Raw genomic sequence first — 19,318 nt, forward strand, 5'->3', positions numbered from 1 at the left:
AACATGCACAACATCTAGGGATGTTTACCTGATGATCAAACCACAAGTACACTATTTCTTCATGATAGAGCTTCAGACTGCAGGTATCTGTCATGATGCCAAGCCCCTAAAGTTTGCAATTTTTCAGAGGAGGCAAATTTTAATGATTTTGGAATGTGCTGAATTGAAACTACCTTCCTAATAATTGCCAAGATATGTTGGCAGATAAACTAAATATTGTGCTGGAAGAGAGCAGCATTTTAAAGCCTTGGTTGACATCTTTGCTTTTCTACCCAGCAGGCAGTCTGGTTTCCCATCTGAAAGCTTCTCTCTACCCAGGGACATTCTGGGGTCAAGTTCCTGCCTGCTTTTCTATCTCAAAGCTGGAAAATTAAATAACCATGTTCTGAACAGCTTCGGGTCTTATTCTGCTTTGGAAATGGATTTACAAGGCTTCAAAGTCAGAGGGGAGAAAATGAAGACATTCTTACTATAGAGGAACCCGTAGCCTCGGATGCTAACAATGTAGGTTTCTGAAAGTTCCAGTAAAAACAAGACCACAGGCAGAGAGTCACAGGATGTTTGTAAATTAGCCGGGGGGAGAGGCAGTGATTCTGTTGACAGCCCACCAGGGCTGCGTGATGGGGAAATTGTGCGACAAGTTCCAGATCAGTCTTTTTTTCTGCAGTCTCAGGAGGCAGGGTTAGTACAAAGACTGAGGCTGTGAAGCTGCTGTGCCTTTGAAAGAATGAGCTCGGAATGGTGACAGCGATGACAAAGGACCATCAAATACACTTCAGAATGAAGTCTCCCTTCGAGTTTCTGCTGCTGTGGCCAAACCTGTTCGGTTCCTGGCAGCGGTTATCAGCGCCTTCTTATGAGGAACCACCCAGCTCTTTAGTAGTCCCTGAGCCGTTCCCGCTATGGAGGTGCCTGCCGTGTGCAAGCCAGCGTCATCTGGTGTGCAGAGCACGACTTCTCTCGGGCTGGCACCAGGAGAGATAATACAGAATGCTGGTGTGGCGCTGAGGAGTGACTAGGTAGAGCCTGGCTCTGACACCAGCCCCAGGAAAGAGGTGTTGGCAGCATCCTTCACGCCTTTAGGTTTACACAGCTCAGCTCAGGGGAAATCGATTTTTTTTTTTTGGGGTAGTTATACCATGCAACTCTGGTAACTAAAGAATCCAAGCAGCATAAAAATCTCCTTCTGGGTAAGACGTTTTAGTTTGCAAATGGCTGATGAAACTCAAGCAGAATGTGGCAGCTTCGGATGGGCTGCAGATTTGTGCACCCGTGTTCTGTTGCTCAAAAGGGACCTGCAGCTCAGCCTGACAGGGAGCGGCCTCAGTGGGATCGACATCTGTGGACAGCAGGTCTGTTTATGTGAGTTGCCTTAAGTGAAAGCTTTCCCCCAACACCGAAAACCGTGAGAGTGCCAAGACAAATGCCGACTTGTTTGTGCTCTCAGAGAGATCTCCCAAGCGCTGAAAACTTCATGATGGGAATGAACCCCCTCCCCTTTCTGGGTCCAGTTCAGACTCAGCAAGTTCTGCAAGCTCTTGGGATCACTACGCTTGCCAACTGAAAATTAAAACCGATTTGGCTAGATAATAAAGGGCCATGAACATAATTCTTTTTTTTTTCTTAATTTGTCAGGAATTTGATGCTCCTGCAGGGATCAAAGGGAGACGTTTGGAGCTGCAGTAAGGGGAAAGTGTTCCGTCTGAAAGTTGTTCGTTCCTTTTTAATTCTCCAGCCTTGATTCAGCCTTAAGCAGAAAAGATCCATGGTGTGAGGTGTACTGGCTGTTTTTCAGGCCACCAAAACCAAACTAGCTCTGTGCTGAAAAACGAGCATTCTTGTGGGGCTTCATAGACATAGAGCTCCTACACAACAGCATCTAAGTTAGAAGTATGCAGTTATAATTTTAATTTTTTTACACTTATTTACTTTGGGGCTTGCAGCACACAGTTGACCATTCAGAGGACAACTAGTTGGAGTCTCTTTGCCTAAAATGTGGGATTCGGGAGCAAACTCAGGTTGTCCGGCTCGGCACAAAGCCCTTTGCCTACTGCTGAGCCATCACCACCAGCCCTTGAACTACAAATATTTTTTGCTGCATGCTTTTAATAAAGGCTTCTGGGGAAGGAGGAGGAGGAGGAGGAGGAGTGGGAGGAAGAGATTATTATAATAAAGATGAGTGAATGAGTGTCAGTTAGGAGGTTTGAGTCAGGAAGCAATCATTAGCATTTGCTGGGTGGCTGCCACCTGCTGTGTGTGTTCTGGGCACACTGTTGGTTTATGTGTGATTGTATCTTACAGAATCAGAAACTGAGTGACAGAGAAGTGGACAGTGTCCCTGAGGTCAAGAAGTCAGCAAGGGACAAGTAAAGCCAGCATTTAAATCCATGCAGTCTTTCAATTTAACCTGGGCTGTTAATGTCTGCATTTCCCCTCCTCTTGGGACCTTTAATCATGCCTCCCCCCACCCTTTGGCAGAGGCGATGTGGTGATCTATAAAGGCACAGGTCCCAATTCTAACAACCCCTTCAGAGTTCATGGCAAAATAAAGCAAATAGCACATACTTCATTAAAGTCCTTTTGTAAGAGCAATGAAATTCATCCTTTAAACCCTTCTCATAATGTATATGAGACTATTTAATTGAACATTTTAATACTCAAATTCTTTCTAAGCTTTCACTCCAAGGCAGTTAATACCAATAAATCACAAATATAGCTCTTGCGTTCTACTTTTGAAAATAAATAAAATAATAATGCCTTTAAAATGCATGCATACATTCTGCCAGCATGACAGCTATGCCTTTGGCTGGGCAGTCCTCTCTCTGATGTTATTACTGACAGACTTGCATGCTGTTGCTCTCTTGAAATACCTCACAGATGCACTTTACATACACCCTTCATCTACCCTTGCCTTCTAGCTTGTTAAAAATTTATTCATGGGTAAAATTTAAAAATAAACAGAAATAGCTACCATCATAAGTTGCACAGTCATCTGTAATCACAACCATTATAGCACATCAGTAAACATCAAAACAAATCACATCAGAATGGAAAAGTGAGAAGCAATAGCATTACAGACCTGTCTGCAATCAGCTCCATGGTCCTTTAAGTGGAAAAGAAAAGACACAATTCTGGAGTCCTGATACTTTATAATTGTGACCGGGTTCTTCTGCATTTCCTGGCTTGCCCCATCACATCAGGTGTCTGGACACTGCAGTTAAGAGTAGTCAAACTGGATGACTTTTGCCAGAGCTTACCTGGTTCAGTATTCACTCACTCGTTTATTCACTCATTCACTCGACAAATACTGAGTGCTTCCATGTATGTTTTTACACCTGTCTCATAAGAAAGCTCACTATAGTCAATGACATCATTTATTAAATGCATCAAGGGTTCCTGCCTTCTAGCTTTCAGATGTTTTCCTGGCAGCCTCATGTTCAAATAAGGAGCTCCTTCCTGTAGGACCCAGACCAAAATATAGACCCTGAATCCTATCCAAAGCGTCTTACGTGGAGTTCATTTCCCCTCTGAGTATATTAGAGCCTAATCATGTCCAGACCTCAGTGGTAAAGCGTCCCAAAGCTGCGTATGTGTCACCTATCTCTGACTATATGTCCTGCATATGCATACCTAAAAGCCCGGTATCTCTTCTGTCACTATTGAGAGGAGTTGGACAGAGCAAATGTGCCTGAATGGAAATAAGAGCAAAGGAGTCAGCATCCCTAGAGTGTTACTGTCTTGACGCCGTGACAAAGCACTCTGACAAAACCCACTTAGGGAAGAGAGTGGTTTTGATTGCAGGAGCTGGACACAGCTGGTCACGTTGCCCCCACAGTCAGGAAGCAGAGAGAGAGGGTTGCTTATGCTTTGCTTGCTCTCTCTTTTTGATTCAGTCCAGGACTCTGGCCAATGGAATGGCACCACTCAAATTTAGGATGGGTCTTCCCACTTCCATTAGCATAATCTAAATAATCCCTCACGGACACGCCCACAGGAGTGTCTCTTTCAGGATTCCACCTGTGGGATAATCAACATTAATCACCATACCTATTGAGAGGACCACCCCCAAGGACTGATCCTAAGGCCAGGCATATTGGCACATTCCTGAAATCCCAGCACTTGACGGTTGGAGACAGGAAGACCCGGAGATCAAGACCATGCTCAGCTACCTGAGAACAAGAAAATCTTATACTTGGATTTCCCAGAATCTTTCAACCTTACAAATGTTACTTTCAGTCAGAAAGTTCCTTAACAGTTTTCATAATAAAAGACCGAATGAGGGGGAGAGAGGGAGAGCATTTAGCCTTCAAGACAAAGGCTAAAACATGGCTGTTTACTCTCTAGATTTGGTTTTGGCTACAAGGAAGTCAGAGAGGGTAGTAAGGGGGAAATCAAGGTAGAAAAGTAAGGGGAAAATTACATAATAAATACAGTAACTCTATCATGACTATTCCAAATGCCCCTAAAAGTCTCTCTCCATCGCCTTCCCCTCCATCTCTCCTTCCTCCCCCCCCCCACCTCCTTTTCCCTCTCTTCTCCACTTTTAAAAAATATGATGTCCTTTTCTGCTGGAACAGAACAGCTGTAAAAATGAGACCTTGAGGAAATCCATGGGCAGGAAATTCTTCAACCTCTGCAAGGCAGCTAGCAGTCAATCAAAGTGTGGCTATTCACTTTTTATAACAAAAGAAATGATTTTAAAGCTTCCTTGTTTACATGACTGCATTAGATTTTTAAGAAGCCCCTAATAGAAACTTGCTGACTCATCACAGAACTCCAGTTGATTCAGAAAATGCTGTGAAGAAAATCTCTGCTAGGTGTTTGGGGCCTTCTTATTCTGGATCGGGCTTCAGCAGACCTTTAAATTGCACCCCAAGACTTGGTTCATCATTTCAGACCTGTTGGGATTTTACTTATTTGATTTTCATTTTTCGATTCCAGGTTTCCTCCTGTGGTTAGTCATTCAACAACATTCTTTGTTCTACCTTGAAATAACACAGACAGCAACACACACCGCAACAGCAAAAATTCATTTGCCAAACACAGCCAGACGCATGAATCACGGGACTGTTGAGAGATGGGTTTTTAACTTGTTACGGAGGCACAAAACAGGACTTGCATCGGAGCCAGCAGGCTTTCTGTTTCTGAGCAGATGTGAAATGTGTTCTCTTCCACTGGTGATGGGCCACAGGAGGTTGGGGCAAACAGGCTTGGTTTAATTCAAAGTCACCTGAAACCTTGTTTGAAGTTCATTAAGGCGATTCAATTCAATTCAGCAAACATTTACAATGGGGCCTTCTGGGAAGCGCTGTGTGTGTTGATGGCTTTGGAAGCCTTTGTGAGACCTGAGATCTCCACTATCCCCTTACATACCAAGGACTAGCAACGGGAAGCATCTCTGCACAGCTTCTCCTGCCTCGCCTCTGTGACCCTCGGAAGACGACTGGGACACACTGGGACCTGGTCTTGATGCTTCAGGTAGACTGGCTGTCCAGCAGTCCCCTAGGAACCACCTGTCTCCTCCCAAGTGCTGCTATTACAAGCGCATGCCGGCACACCTAGCTTTTCATACATGGGATAAGCAGATCAAACTCAAGTGCTCACGCAGGAAGGCAAGCACTTCACTGACTGAGCCATCTCTGTAGCCATTATTTGCTCGTTTTAAACTCTTGGCATAGCATGAACCAGACAACAGAGCCATTCCCTGGACCATGAGTCCCAAATCCATGCCTCTGGGGTCTCCATCCTCACTCCAATCCACATATTATCAATGTACACATCAGTGCTTCTCAACCAGGGCTAAGTTTGCTGCTAGGGTGGGGGTGGGAGTTTGGGAATGTCTGAAGACACCGAGGCACAACTAAAGGGGAGGTGGTGCTAACGGCTTCCGGAAGGGAGAGGAAGACAGGGATACTGCTTAGTGTGGATGCAGTTCAGAAGTCACCCGCTATGAGGAGACATTAGAAAGCCCCAATGCCCACAGCACTGTGACTGGGAGATTCTGATGTACACCATACAATGTTTAGCACTGCTGACCTATTGTGACTTTTCTGACATCCCTCCCGATTTGCTAACTCAGCTATCTAATACTAGGTTAATCTAATGCTTCTGAATCCTGGCAACCAAGCACAACGCCCTCCCCAAGAAAGATGCTTAATAATACAGCGGTGGTGAGAAGTCACGTGTCTATTCAGATATTCTGTCATGGCCTCACAGGTATTTATTGGTTTTTAAGGGGCGTTTCCTTGCTTGCTTTGAGACAAAATTTCTCTGTGTCATTCAGGCTGACCTCAAACTCTCGATCATTCTGTCTTAGCCTCATGAGTGCTTGAACCATAGGTTTATCTCAACATATCCAGCTTGGATATCTTTCTGGGGTTGTCAAGGTGGACAGTAGGTATGTGATATGAGCAGTAGAGACACAGTCCTACCTCAGGAAGCCTCCATCTAAATGGAACAAAGGGCGTGTGAGGAAGATGTGCAGGGCAAGGAACAAGGGGGTCAGACCTAGGGCACCAATGGGCAGAAAATTCCTGGAGGAAGAGGCGAAATCGAACATCCGGGGGATGAGAAAGAGCTGAACCAAGAGGAGGAAGTTATGTTCTAGGTGGGGAACTGTGTAGCAATGCTAAGACCAAGAGATAAGAAAGCAACACACATCGGAGGCCAGAACTCAGGTGCGGGGCAGGGTGAAGGAAATGAAGGGACCTGGGAGACCAGAAGCCACTCAGCAGCCTTAGGCAGAGCTGCAGCGAGATCTCATCTCGTTATGAAGCATCACTCTGGCCAGGAAAATGCAAAGTCAAGTTCGGAGATCCCCACATGCTAGCCAGGCAGGCCAGTACGAAGGACAAGGACAAGTGGTGGCAAGGAGGCAGAGGAGCAGGGACGCGTGCGCAGCCGTGAGAGCGTAAACCGCCGCCTCGGTGGTGCCGTGGACGGGCCGCAGAACAGGGAAGGAGAACCGCCATTCGCTCCAGCCATCTCGTTTCCAGGTGTGTCTTCAAAAGACCCGAGCTCAACACCACAAGGGAACAGGAAACACCTGTGCTTCCATGCCGCTGTCGCTCCAAAGTAGAGGCAACCCAAACGCCCACAGATGGGCAGATAGTAATTCAAAAAAATGTGATACCGACACCTGATGGAAAAGTATTCAGTGTTTAAAAAGATGAAAATCAGGCAAACTTAGCGGCCTGAGGCAAGAAGACAGTGAGATTGAGGCCAGCCTGGGCTATAGAGCAAATTCTAAGCCAGCCTGAGCTATATAGCCTTTATCTAAAAACGAAACAAAACAAACAAAAAACCATCACCAACAGCTAAAAAAAAAATCTTTAAAAATGAGTGAAAACTTAAATCCAGCCATATTTAATACATGAATTAACCAGGAGGGTGTTGTGCTAAATGTAATCAGCCCATCTCAGAAGCACAAATACCACACGGGTCTCCCAAATGAAGTAGTTAAAATACTCAAATATAGAAGCAGAGTTTAGAAGGGCGGTGCCAGCAGCAGAGGAATGCCACCAAGGTAAGCAAGCAGCACTTGCAAATATGTGTGTGAAGGGGGACTTCCTGCTAATGTTCACACCCCTACAACAGTCTGTGGGGAGGAGAGCAATGGGAAACCTCAGGTGGTGGTGGAAATGTTTCACCGCATTGATTACGGCAGCGCCTTCCAGGGTCAAGCTTGCCAGATTGTATGTATTAATTATGTGTAGGGTTTTTTAAGGTAACAATTATCCCATACTTTTTAAAGAGTTTTTTTTAAGGGGCGTCAGTCCCTACCCTCTACTAGCGCTGAGCAGTGCTACAGAGGCTTGTGGAAGAGAAGTAGAAGCTGGTTTCTACCTTGAGGGGTTTTATTCTGGCCCAGTGAGCCTCGGTCACAGGGTGTTGTGGAACATCCTTTCCTGCCTCTCATGACTGCAGGAGCCTGTGTGGCAGCAGGCTGGCGTGCCCGCACCGTGCAGTGGTGGGAGATGGGTGTTCGTGTACGCCAGAGGGCCAGGGAGGGAGTGGACAGCAAGACCACCACTCCAAGTGAGACTGGAGACTGCCCACTCAGAGCATCATGGAGCAACTTCTTATTATGTTTAGTAATGGCATGGCAGACTCCTGCACCTTGGAGGGCTGTCCTGTCCCCATCTGCTAGTGCCTGCAGTGACTAGTGACAAGAGCGTTTCTGTTGAACTTGTTGCCAGCTTTTCTGCTACCTCCTCAATTGTAAAATAAACTTTATAGATTAAAAAAAAAAGGGGGGGGCCATCAGTCCCTCTGAGTGTTGTGTACAGTTTGGGTTGGGAGCTAGATAGCTTTGAGAGTCACAGGGAAGAACTCCTTCACAGTGACAAATTACCCCAGCATTTAGATAGTAAGGTTTTGAAGTGTGTGAGGGCATGCTGGGTCCTCACAATCTGGACCAAGAAAAAGCATTGCAAGGCAGGCACGATGGTATAGGAGACCCTTGTCATCTGGGAAGCAGAAGCAGGAAGTCAAGGACTTAAGGGCAGCTTGAGCAGCCCACTGAGTTTGAGGCCATCCTAGGCTGTGTTGCACAGCAAGATCATGTCTCAAAAAATGCAGCTTTAAAAAAAAAACTCAGAGGTTGAAATCATTTCAATCTTGTTACAGTGAGTATGAAGTAAGGTGGCATTTACAAGAGCCCTCAGCCTGGGGCTAAACAGTAGAAGTAGCAAGAACAGATATTTAGCTGTCCTCACTAACAACAATCTTAGAGGTACGGACTAACGGGGACGGTGCGTTTGTCTGCTATAACTTAATACCAGCACTTGATTTCACTCAGTGGACTTTCAATCAACATTTATTTACAGTGCATTGGGTTAAATTTGATTCCATGCTCACCAACAAACTTCCTCATTACCAGTGAGCTTCTTGTGAGCATGTTTGTGCAGGTGCAAACACCCACAAGCACATTGTGAATGACCAAGGTCAACATCACGTGTCTTCTTCATGCTGATTAGTTTTTGTCAACTTATCACAAACCTAAACAAATCTAGGAAGAGGGAAACTCAACTGAGAAGCTGCCTCCAACAGATTGAGAAGTGGCATGTCTTGGGGGGGCTTTTTAAAAAAATGAATGATTAACACGGGAGCCCTAGTCCACTGTGGACAGTGGGCAGGTGGTCCTGAGCTTTATAACAAAGCAGAGAAAGCCAGTAGCAGCACACCTCCATGGTCTCTGCTTCGGTTCCTGCCTGATGGACTGTGACCTATAAGATGAAATAAATACCTTGGTCATGGTGTTTATTATAAAACCAAACAGAAATCTAGGACATTCCTCTGTCTCTCTCCACCTTCCTTTCTGGGACAGGGTCTCTCAATAAAATTAGATCTTACCAAATCAGAGAGACTTTCTGACCAGAGAAACCCTGGAATTCTCCTTTCTCCCCCTCCCAGTTCCTGGACTACGGATACATGTTGCCATGCTTGACTTTATGCGTTGGTGCTGGGAATCTGTGCTTAGGTTCCCTTGGTTACACAGCAAGCTCTTTTCTCACTAAGCCATCTCTCCAGCCCTTAAACTTTTTTCTATGAGCATAACTTGTTCCGGTTGATCAAAAATTTTCAACTCTAGTTGGCACTTCCATTTCTACCATAAGTGATGCAGTTGTCATTGACAATGCAATATTTATCTCTGACACCTGTGGTTGTCTACCCAGCATCCTTCTCTTCTGCCTTCCAGTCATTTACTTCTCCCCTTACCATACATCCTCTGTGTTTCTGACTGACTGGCCCCATTTTCAGCTTCATGTGGGTCCTGACTGCTTTAAGTCAATCATCACACCTCACCATGGCCTAACTGCTCTAATGTCTGTCAAATTCAAGAAGAATGCCATTAAGAAAACTAGAGCCGAGGTGATCCCTGTTCCTGAAAATGTAGCTCCTGGCCATAAAGGAAGCCAGTTCGCTACCAGATGGATGGCTAATTCTGCACATCTGTCTGACTGGATTATCATGCTCAGATGGGAATACTGCTAGGGAGGGTTTTCAAATATGTACATACTTTTAGGATTGGAAGAGTTAGAGTAATGCAATTTACTCTGCACATTATAGAGTGAAAAGGGGGCTGCCTGAAGACACGACTTTTCCTGCAGACTGCCTCTCCTAGGACTGTATAGATGGGTTCTTTCAATCTCACTCCAACCTCCCTACTTGTTCTCTCCATCTGAAGAACTCTGACTAACACAGGCATTGTGGGGGAAGTCATTCTGAGAAGAAACATACGAGGAACAGGGCCAAGACAACCATAGAGGATATAAACAAGAGCCTGGATCAGAACATGGTGAAACCTGTCCATACCCATCAAGATAAATTCATTGCCAAGCAACAGAAAGCCCACTGCCTTAAGCCCCATGGAAATTTCGTGTGCCCCAGAGAGCACAAACCCCAGTAGAAGAGACTCTAGGGTCAGCTGGGTCTGGTCACTGAGTTCACTGACATCGCCACCAGGAGGTGAGTTCTGCCCTTATCTGTCTCATTACCCACAATGCCTCATCCCAGTCTCAGGCCCTCCTACTCACTGGTTAACACCATCAGAGTCACCCATTTCCTCTTTCCCATCTACTAGGAGAGACTGGATTTCACTGGTTCTGTGTCTGAAAGGCAATGCTGAATCTTTCCACTGTGGCATTTACCCAGATTTATCTCTATCAAGGGTAGCAGAGAGGGGATGCATAATAGGTATAACTGTCAGGACCTACCCTCAGAGCTTGGCCACTCCCTCTGGCTACATGGCAGCTGTAGAGGACTGGAGTGGATACCAGGCAGGCTAAAAAAGGCTTTAGGCCCAACCAATAACCTTTTCACTACAACCTACCTTTTCAAACAATTTTGAATTGGATCATTAGTGATAATAATAAGCAAAGTTCCCTAACTCTTAACATAGCCAGTGACCTCATCTTCAGGATCTGATGGTCTCTGAGCTGCTTGATGAAATCAAATTTCTAGGTCATCAGGGTAAAAGATCAGTCCTTAGTTCCTAAGTCCTTAGACCACGTCACCCTGTGACACCTGTTTCTCTAGTCCATGCATCCAATTCACCTTCCCTTTGTCTACCCAAGCCCTAAAATTCCCTAGGTCCATAATTTATTTATTTGTGCCCTCTGAGCTCTTGGCTTCAAATGACTACTACCTGACGTATCCTTCTCCTTGAACCCTACCCCTTGTCCTGTCATGTCCATCCACAGGTCACCCATCCAAGATTACACCAAATCAATGCCTCCCCTGCTGCTGTTACTAGCGTCTTGGAGGACAAAACACTCACATTTACTCATTAAGATATTTAGAACCAGATGAACTTCTAATTTCAGCCTCAAAATCACCTTAAGAAATGAAGCCTGGATCTGTTCTTCATAACTGGGGAAAGTGCGACCCAGGGGAGTTCAAAAGCTTGACCAGGTCTGTGTCACCAGGGAGGTTTCAGTCCTGGTTTATCTCTTTGCAAGCCTGCATTCTTTCCACGGCACTATGAGGAACTACACTCCTCAGTCTGTGATACAGTCTGTGGCCCAGGTAGTGTTTGGTGCTGGTTAGGGGTCTGTAGTTCTAATGCATATTTGATTGACTTCTTATCATACCACCTGTCTTCCAGACCCTCCCTCATGCCAACACCCCCATCTACTGTCTTTCTGACCTTAGGATTGGGAGATAACGGCCTCCTGTATCACAGACACTACACCCCTATGGTGTGATCTCCACGTGTGTCCCCATCTTCATCACAATGCGTCACAGCATCCTTCCTAACTCCTCTCCAGGATCAGAGGAAGTGAACCATCTTCTGGAATGCTCTTGCTTAGTCTGCTTCCTGCAACTACCCCCTGTTCTCTTTATCCACCAGTTCCAATCCTCATTCCCTGGGTCCTTTCCTTTATACCTGTAATACTTTCCATCCTCCTCGTTCACAAAAACTCACAGTGTTTCTCAGGAACTCCTGAAGCTTCCTGCTTCTCATCGATTCTCTCTTCCAACTCCCTCCCAAGCTGGGTCTGCCCTTCCCTGTGTTTGTCCTTCAATTACGGTCCTGCTTTGAGCCTTCTACCCCACCCCTCCCTTCACATGCCTACACACAAAGATTCTCAGGGAAGTTGAAACTGACCTCTTTCTGAAGCAAGTGCCTCTTTCAGGGTTTGCCCCTCTTCCTCCCATCTCCAGTCTCCCGCATGACCGTCCACCCACTCTTTGAAATGGGATGTTCTGTGACACTGCTGCTTCCTGAACTTTTTTCCAGTTCTGTCACTGCTCTTGGGCAACTCTCTTGGAGAAGTCCATTTACTGTTGGCTTAGAAACTCGCACCTGTGTTGGTCCCTAACAGCGTATCTACAGCCTTGATTTCCAGTGTTCTCCAGTGTTGGTCCTCCTGCATGCCACAACTGATGTCTAGCTCAGTGTCTCTGAGCATCCTTTTTTTGTGTCACCTTCCGGAATGACTTCCCATTTCAACTGCCATACAGCTGTGTTTGGATTCTCAGGCCCCAAACCTTAGTCTCAGTGTGTATAGATTTTTTTCTTTTTCTTTCTCTTCCTTGCTCATTCAGTCCTCATGGCCTTTTATTTCTTTTCTCTAGAAATTGACTAACAAGCCAGTCTTAGTCTGCTTCATCACCTCACATCAGTATTGCTACAGCTACTGTGCCTCTGCCCAATCCTCTGGCCTCCAGACCACCAGCCCTTGCCATTTCAAACTCAGCAATCCCCTCTGTTCCTTTTATTTGGGAACACCCTGCAATCCTCCTTTACCTGCTATAGCAAGTCTGTGGTGTGCCAGTGACTTCCCTGATAGTATCCCCACAGCCCCCCCTCCTTCATAGGACAGCATCTTTCTGGATTGTATCCCAGCTCTTAATGAGCTGCACAGACCCCCACCCTGTCAGGGACAACCGAAAAAGCTATCACAAACATGGAAGATCTGTTTGCTTTCCCATTCAGTGTTTGCACCTATAAAGATTCGTCTGCTATGAGAAGCAGGAAGAAATGGAAACAAAGCCCCATCCTTGAGCAATTTGCCATTCAGTAGGAGAACAGAAGGAAGGCATTTATAAACAACAGTGACTCCACCAGAAGAGGGGTTTCTAAAAAGTAATCACAAGATCACACATGCATCTTTAAAAATCCAGATGTTGGAGTAGGCAAGATTGCTCACTGGGCAAAGGTACTCATGACCCAGGCATGAGTTTGATCTCCAGAACCCAAGAGGTAAAAAAAGAGAACCAGTTCTCACAAGTTATCTTCTGACTGCCACATGAATGCACAGGTGTGCTCATTCCCACACTCAATAAACAAAGAAACAAATAAATGATAAAAATAAATAAAAACCCAAATGCTTTATATGTGTGTATATGTGCACACACACTGAAAGACCCTTGCTTTTCTGCCTCCCCTATGCCCTCATGACAGCAGTAACCATTAACAGACTGTTATATCTTTTCACACATAGTATATGTGTTATACTCACATATAATTACATGCGGGTGTATATGTACATATATATATACATGTTTTACAAAAATAGATCATACATACATATTATCCTTCAAATGTTTCTCATTGAAAGTTATCTCGATTCTTTCGATTTGTAGCTGCATAGCTGCACAGTGTTCTCTGGCACTCAGCCTTTCCCTAGAGATAATCACTAACTCCTACAGGTTCTTCAGTGAACATCCTTCCACACATTTTTAGTTTTGTGCTGGTAAAGGTTTAGTAGTTGAGTCTCTAAAATAAAAAAATTAGTCCCAAGTTCTAACTTCTTGCCAATTTCCATGGTGTGAATACCCTCACTCTATGTAATTTTAAAATACTGCCATAGGACCATGGAAAGGGAGCCAGTAGCTGTGCAAAGTCAGCTTGGGCTAGTAGGCACATGAACTCCAGTACTGCAGATTATACTGTATATATTCTTCTGAGTGTTTCACAACATAAGAAAGCAAAATATTAAAAGGCAATTATCACTTGCCAGACAAGGGAAGCATAACTAGCTTATTAGCCATAATAAAGTAGGGCTGTGAATTAAATGCATTCCTCCTGCAGCCCAAAGAAGGCCCCTCATAGTCTTAAACTGGCTCTGCTTAACAGCCAAGGACATTTCAAAGCTTTCTGCTTTGTTGCCTGAACAAATTATTTAAGGAAAGTAGACTTGATAGACAACTAAAATATGTTTTAAAGACTCAGTAGAATTGAATTCACCAATTAGTATACTGTGACACACAGAGAACTTGATGAGATCATGCTGACCTCTCTTTGGCAGACTCATAAGAACAGGGCTGAAGTGCACACAGGTGCACTAAGGACCACTTCAGACTTGAGGGACATCAGAATTGCCCACCGGTTTTACCAACCCACTATGATTGGACCATATACACAGGCTTTCTGACTCCATAGGCCAGGGACTAAGGCTAGGGGTTTGCGTTTGTCAAATTCCTTGGTAGTTTTAGCAGTGGTGGTGATGACAATGGTGGAGGTGGGTGTTGGTAGTAGTCCAGTGACTTCAAGGAGAACCACCAACTGCTCTATATGAAATCTAAGCCCAAAGCCTAGGATCTCCCATATTCTTCCACTATATGAGTCTCTACTACTAGACCAAGTTCTCCCAAGTACAGACTTTCTTCTTGTTAAACCACAGACATGGACTGGGGAGATGCTCAGTGAATAAAATGCTTACCACACAAGGTCATGCTTGGCTGAAAATCCCCCGAATACGCATTAAGACCAGACACAGAAGCACGCATCTGTAATTTCAGTGCTTCTAAGATAGACATAGGAGGATCCATGGGGCTTACTGGACAGTGGGTCTAGCTAATCAGTGAGCTCTAGATTCAGTTAGAGACCCTGTCTGAAAACATAAGATGGAGAACAACTGAGGAAGGAGTCTGGTATCAAGCTATGGTCTCCACGTATGTGCATACATGTGCTCATGCAGTCAAGCACACACACACATACACAAACACACACACATACACAAACACACACACACACACACACACTCTAGTGCCCTTCTGCAGTGGTGACATTTTCCCGCATTTCTTGTCTCATTCAGTATTTCCCGCATTTGTTGAGTGTCTTGAAATAACAAGCACCCTAGGCACCAGGGACTCAACGCTGAATGAGATATGAAGAGCTCTATGAAGAGCTCCTGTCCCCTTAGAGGCTTACCTTCCAGAAGACAGCAGACACACAAACAAGCAAGCAAACATGCAGTGGTAGGTACTGGGGAAGCGGGTGTGGCAAATGGGCAAAGAAGAAGCCCTCCGAGCACTAGACCTTTTGAACAGAGCCTTAGAAGACTTTTGTGAGCGAGCTGCTGCGTGTGGAGGGGAAGCTGGACCCAGAAGTGGAGAATCAGAAGTATGTCTGTGTGACCGAAGCCAACCGAGGGAAGCAGCTGGAACAAGGCCAAGCCTGGGAAGACTGAACAAGCCCTCGGTTTGGGTTTTGGCTTCTTAGAAAAGGCCATGCTGTGTAAACTGACAACCTCCTGCCTCAGCCTCCTGGGTTGTGGGATTACAGTCACAGACACCATGCCTACTTTCACACTAGCATCTTTTACTGCAGAGCAAATCGCTCCAGACTCAGTGGCCTCAAACAGCACTAGCTACTCCTTTCTGCTCCACAGCTTTTGTGTGTGAGGACTAGGGAGTGACAGCTGGGCGTTCCTGCTGACGTTCAGTCCAATGTCATCTGGAACTAAACCTCAGCCATCAGTGGACTAGGCAGCTCTGGGAGAAGTCTATCATAAAGCTGGCAACTAGGTGTTGGCTGTCTCAAGGGGGAAATCATTTCCTCTCCAGGGGTTCTCTCCCCGGGTCTTTTTAGGGATTGTGCATGGTGAATGGCTCCTCTGAGGAGAGCAAATCCAAGACACTGAGGCAGACACAGCCATGCCTTTTATGACCTGACTTTGGAAGTCACACACAGAGTCCTGATTCTGCGTGAAAGCCATTCTACAATTATGAATCTCACAAAGGGAAGGCTATGGAAGCCATCATGGCATCAGCTAAGACATCCCACACAATTCTGAGGGCAGTATCTTTTTCTCTGAGTGGAATAGCATTATGGTTGGCTTTAACACCAGAATGGTATTGTGGTTAAGTTAATTCGAACTTGCCACAAATTAGGATCACCTGGGTAGGAGCCTCCCCTGAAGAACTGTCCTAACTGCTTTCATAGACATGGAAAGACTGTGGGCAGAACCTTGTGGTTACAATCTAGGTTTTCTACAAAGGGGGTGTGCAAAAGGAAGATCATTCCTGCCTTTTGCTGATTTGGTCTTCACTCCTGCCACTGAGTTCATTTACTCTCTACTGGTATCAGAACCACTGTTGCCAAACTGTCATAGACTAGGAACCATCAGCTCTCCAAGAAACTTCTGGATTTCTAGTGCTAACTTAGGGGTCGTGACTTCACCCCTACCCCAATGAGAGACAATTGCTATGGGACTAATTGGGCTTCTGAGGTACTGAGCCTCAAAGACTGAGTGACCCCTGGATTCTCAGCTCTCGGTGTGATTCTGCTATTATTATTTTAAAGATGACTTAATGTAAATTTAATAGATTCAGATATATGTGTAAAGAGAATAGACAGACAGACAGACAAATAGACTGACCTCATTGGTTCTGTTCCTCTAGAGAACCATGACTCATACAAATGATGAGCCATTGGGAGTTTGTAGCAAAAGGTATTGTGATCTGTCTTGTTTTAAAGTGGGTTTTGAGTGCAGCCTGGAGAATCCACCCTCAGCAGGCAAGTAGCCAGAGTGGAAACAAGGAGAATAGCGAGGATGTCCCAATGTCCACAATTCAAGAGGGATTATGGAGTCTGAGAGGCTGGTGACAACGTTAAAATGGAAAAGAAGAGTCTAGATCCTTCTGAATATGCTCTGAAGTTGATGTCAACAGAAATCTTGATTGATTAGGATCAGATATGAAAAAAATGAGGATCAAAACTGAGGAGGCAGAGGCAGAAGGATCTGGAAAGCTGGTGGCCAGCCTAGGCTACGTGGTAAGAATTTGCCCTAACAAAACTAAAAGGATATTGACCTGGAGGAGTGGCCATTGCCCTGTGCTCTATCCTGGCACCAGGCAGACCCCTTGCCATGGCAACTCACTGAAATGGGAGGAGTTTCCAGAGTATTGACGGAATATTAGCCAAAGTCTGTCTAAAAGGCATTGATCCAACACACTGACATTTTGAGTAAAAGGAAGCCAATGTCATTTCCAATGAAATGTAAAAACTAAAACTGTTGTAAAATTAAACTGAGGCATGTGTAACTATTTACTAAAGCTGCAGTAGGCTATGTAGTTTCTCTGTCCAGTGTCCCCTTTCCTGGCAGCTTTTGGATGACAAAACAGTGTGTTTCATCTTTTGTTCCATTCCACATTAAAAGAAATGCTGTTAGCAAGAGGACATGCTCACTCATTACACAACTTTAAAGCTTTATTGTAAAAGCAGTATTTCTCTAAAACTTTTAACTTTTCCAAGTTTTTTTCCCCAGTATTCTGAAAGCAGAGGCAGTAAGACCACATATTTAAAGCCAACCTGGGCTACATAGCAAACTCCAACAGGGTCTGCAATAAGACCCTGTCCAAAAAAGTTGTTCATTTGATCTGATGTTTGACACTTCACGTAGAATATCCTAAATCACTGTGGAGATCATCACTGACTAGAACAATATTGGATTTATAGATTATATTTATAACAATTTCCTGGAATTATATTAAAAACATAATACAGTTTCTGACCTGTCCTAAACTGAATTTGTTTTGACTGGAAGTCTTGAGCTTCTTGCAAATTGGTGAAAGAGCATTGTTGAAGCCACAGTTCACACTTAGCTATCAGACCAGGTCCTTCAATGCACTCTCATTCTCTCATTGGCCACTCCCTCCCTCAGTATTCCACTCAACCCCCATACTCTACACTGAGAGGCACACGGAGACCCAGACAAATCCTTTGCTCAAGGAGCTTCTAGGACACCAGGAAAGACAGGTGTGAGAGCTGAAAAGCCACCACACAAGAGTAAGGGTGGGGTACTGTGGCAACACGGAGGAGAGGCTCTGGTTCTGCCTTGATTATTATCCAGCCGAGATCTGGAGCACTGGGGTGGAAGCAGGGTGCACAGAGAGGAGTAGGCACACAAAAAGGGAAGGGACACTGAGTCACCTGCCAGCCAGTTTAGTAAGGTGGAGATGTGAGAAAGACAGAGGAGGGTGGAGAGCAGAGGAAACCCTGAATTAGTCCTGAGTGAATGCGTGTTGTTGACATGGGCATGGCCCTGTCAAGAACCCTAAGACCGCAGACCCATGGAGGAATGCCAAAGCCTTCTCCCAAGGGGTAAGGTTCATGGGAAAATGGAAAGGCATTCCCCTCTAGTCTGTGTGCGGACTACACCTCCCCCTTCCCCAAATGTTTATAGGCTGAAGACTGCTTCCCTACAAAGACTGCTCTTACTAAAATTAGTTAACCCCACCTCCTTGCTCAACTGTTTACCAAAGACCCCACCTACTCGTTTATCTGTGTGTAATCACCCTTGTTCAGATGTATACTATAAACCCACCTCTCTGTTCAACTGTATGTAATCAAAACACTCTGAGCTCCCAGGATGCTGAGGTTTCTCCACCCCAGTACCACTTCTCAGGACCCTTGCTACTCTGTGCATATGTCTGTCATTTCTGCATCCCCTCCACACCCCTAGGCAGGTCAAGCCCCTGGAGCTGTGCAGGGATGCAGCAGTGAAAAATGAAAAACAAGTAAAGAAAAAGCTGGTACCAGGCCAGGAAGTGTTTAAAATTTCAAGGAGCTTCCATTTTACGCAGAAGACAATGGGCACGTTTAAAGCTGTACCAGACAGGATATAGTGTTTTGAAAAGACAACTCTAGTTATGGCTCAGAGTATAGATTCAAGGGGAAGGCGTGGAGTCAAACAGTTGTCCACCTCCTCATCCACCACCAAATTCAAGTTCCATCTTTCTTCTCTGAAACCAGAGATTCCACATCTCAGAGTCTTCCAATCTGTTCTCATGAGTCAATTAAAAATACAGTTCAAATCGGGCCATTTTTCCTGCTTAAGCGATGCTTTGGCATGCTCTTTTTATTATAACAGTGATTCACAAATGCTTGTTCAGTCTGGTCCAAAGAATCACCCAGTTTTAACAACACCTTTATTTTCTATGCTACTCCTGTTATTTTTCATTTCTTCCAAGGAAACAGGCTCTCATTCTTGCCCCTCCGGAACTCCAAATACATTATTCTCTCTATCCAAAGAAACGAACCCATGTGTGTTCATGCCTTTAATTCCCATTAAAACCTAACCAG

The 19,318-nt window shown here is 45.1% G+C and overlaps 1 long non-coding RNA gene across 1 annotated transcript; it reads left to right on the plus strand.

The window, feature by feature from the left end:
* Positions 1-6,280: 6,280 nt before the first annotated feature.
* LOC121137003 lies at positions 6,281-13,324 on the plus strand. The gene is made up of 3 exons (XR_005874213.1): positions 6,281-6,995; positions 10,072-10,470; positions 12,944-13,324. It is a non-coding gene; the product is annotated as an uncharacterized LOC121137003 (long non-coding RNA).
* Positions 13,325-19,318: the final 5,994 nt, after the last annotated feature.

The sequence above is a fragment of the Mesocricetus auratus genome, unplaced genomic scaffold (genome assembly GCF_017639785.1).
Source record: "Mesocricetus auratus isolate SY011 unplaced genomic scaffold, BCM_Maur_2.0 Super-Scaffold_100676, whole genome shotgun sequence".
In the NCBI taxonomy this organism is placed as follows: domain Eukaryota; kingdom Metazoa; phylum Chordata; class Mammalia; order Rodentia; family Cricetidae; genus Mesocricetus; species Mesocricetus auratus.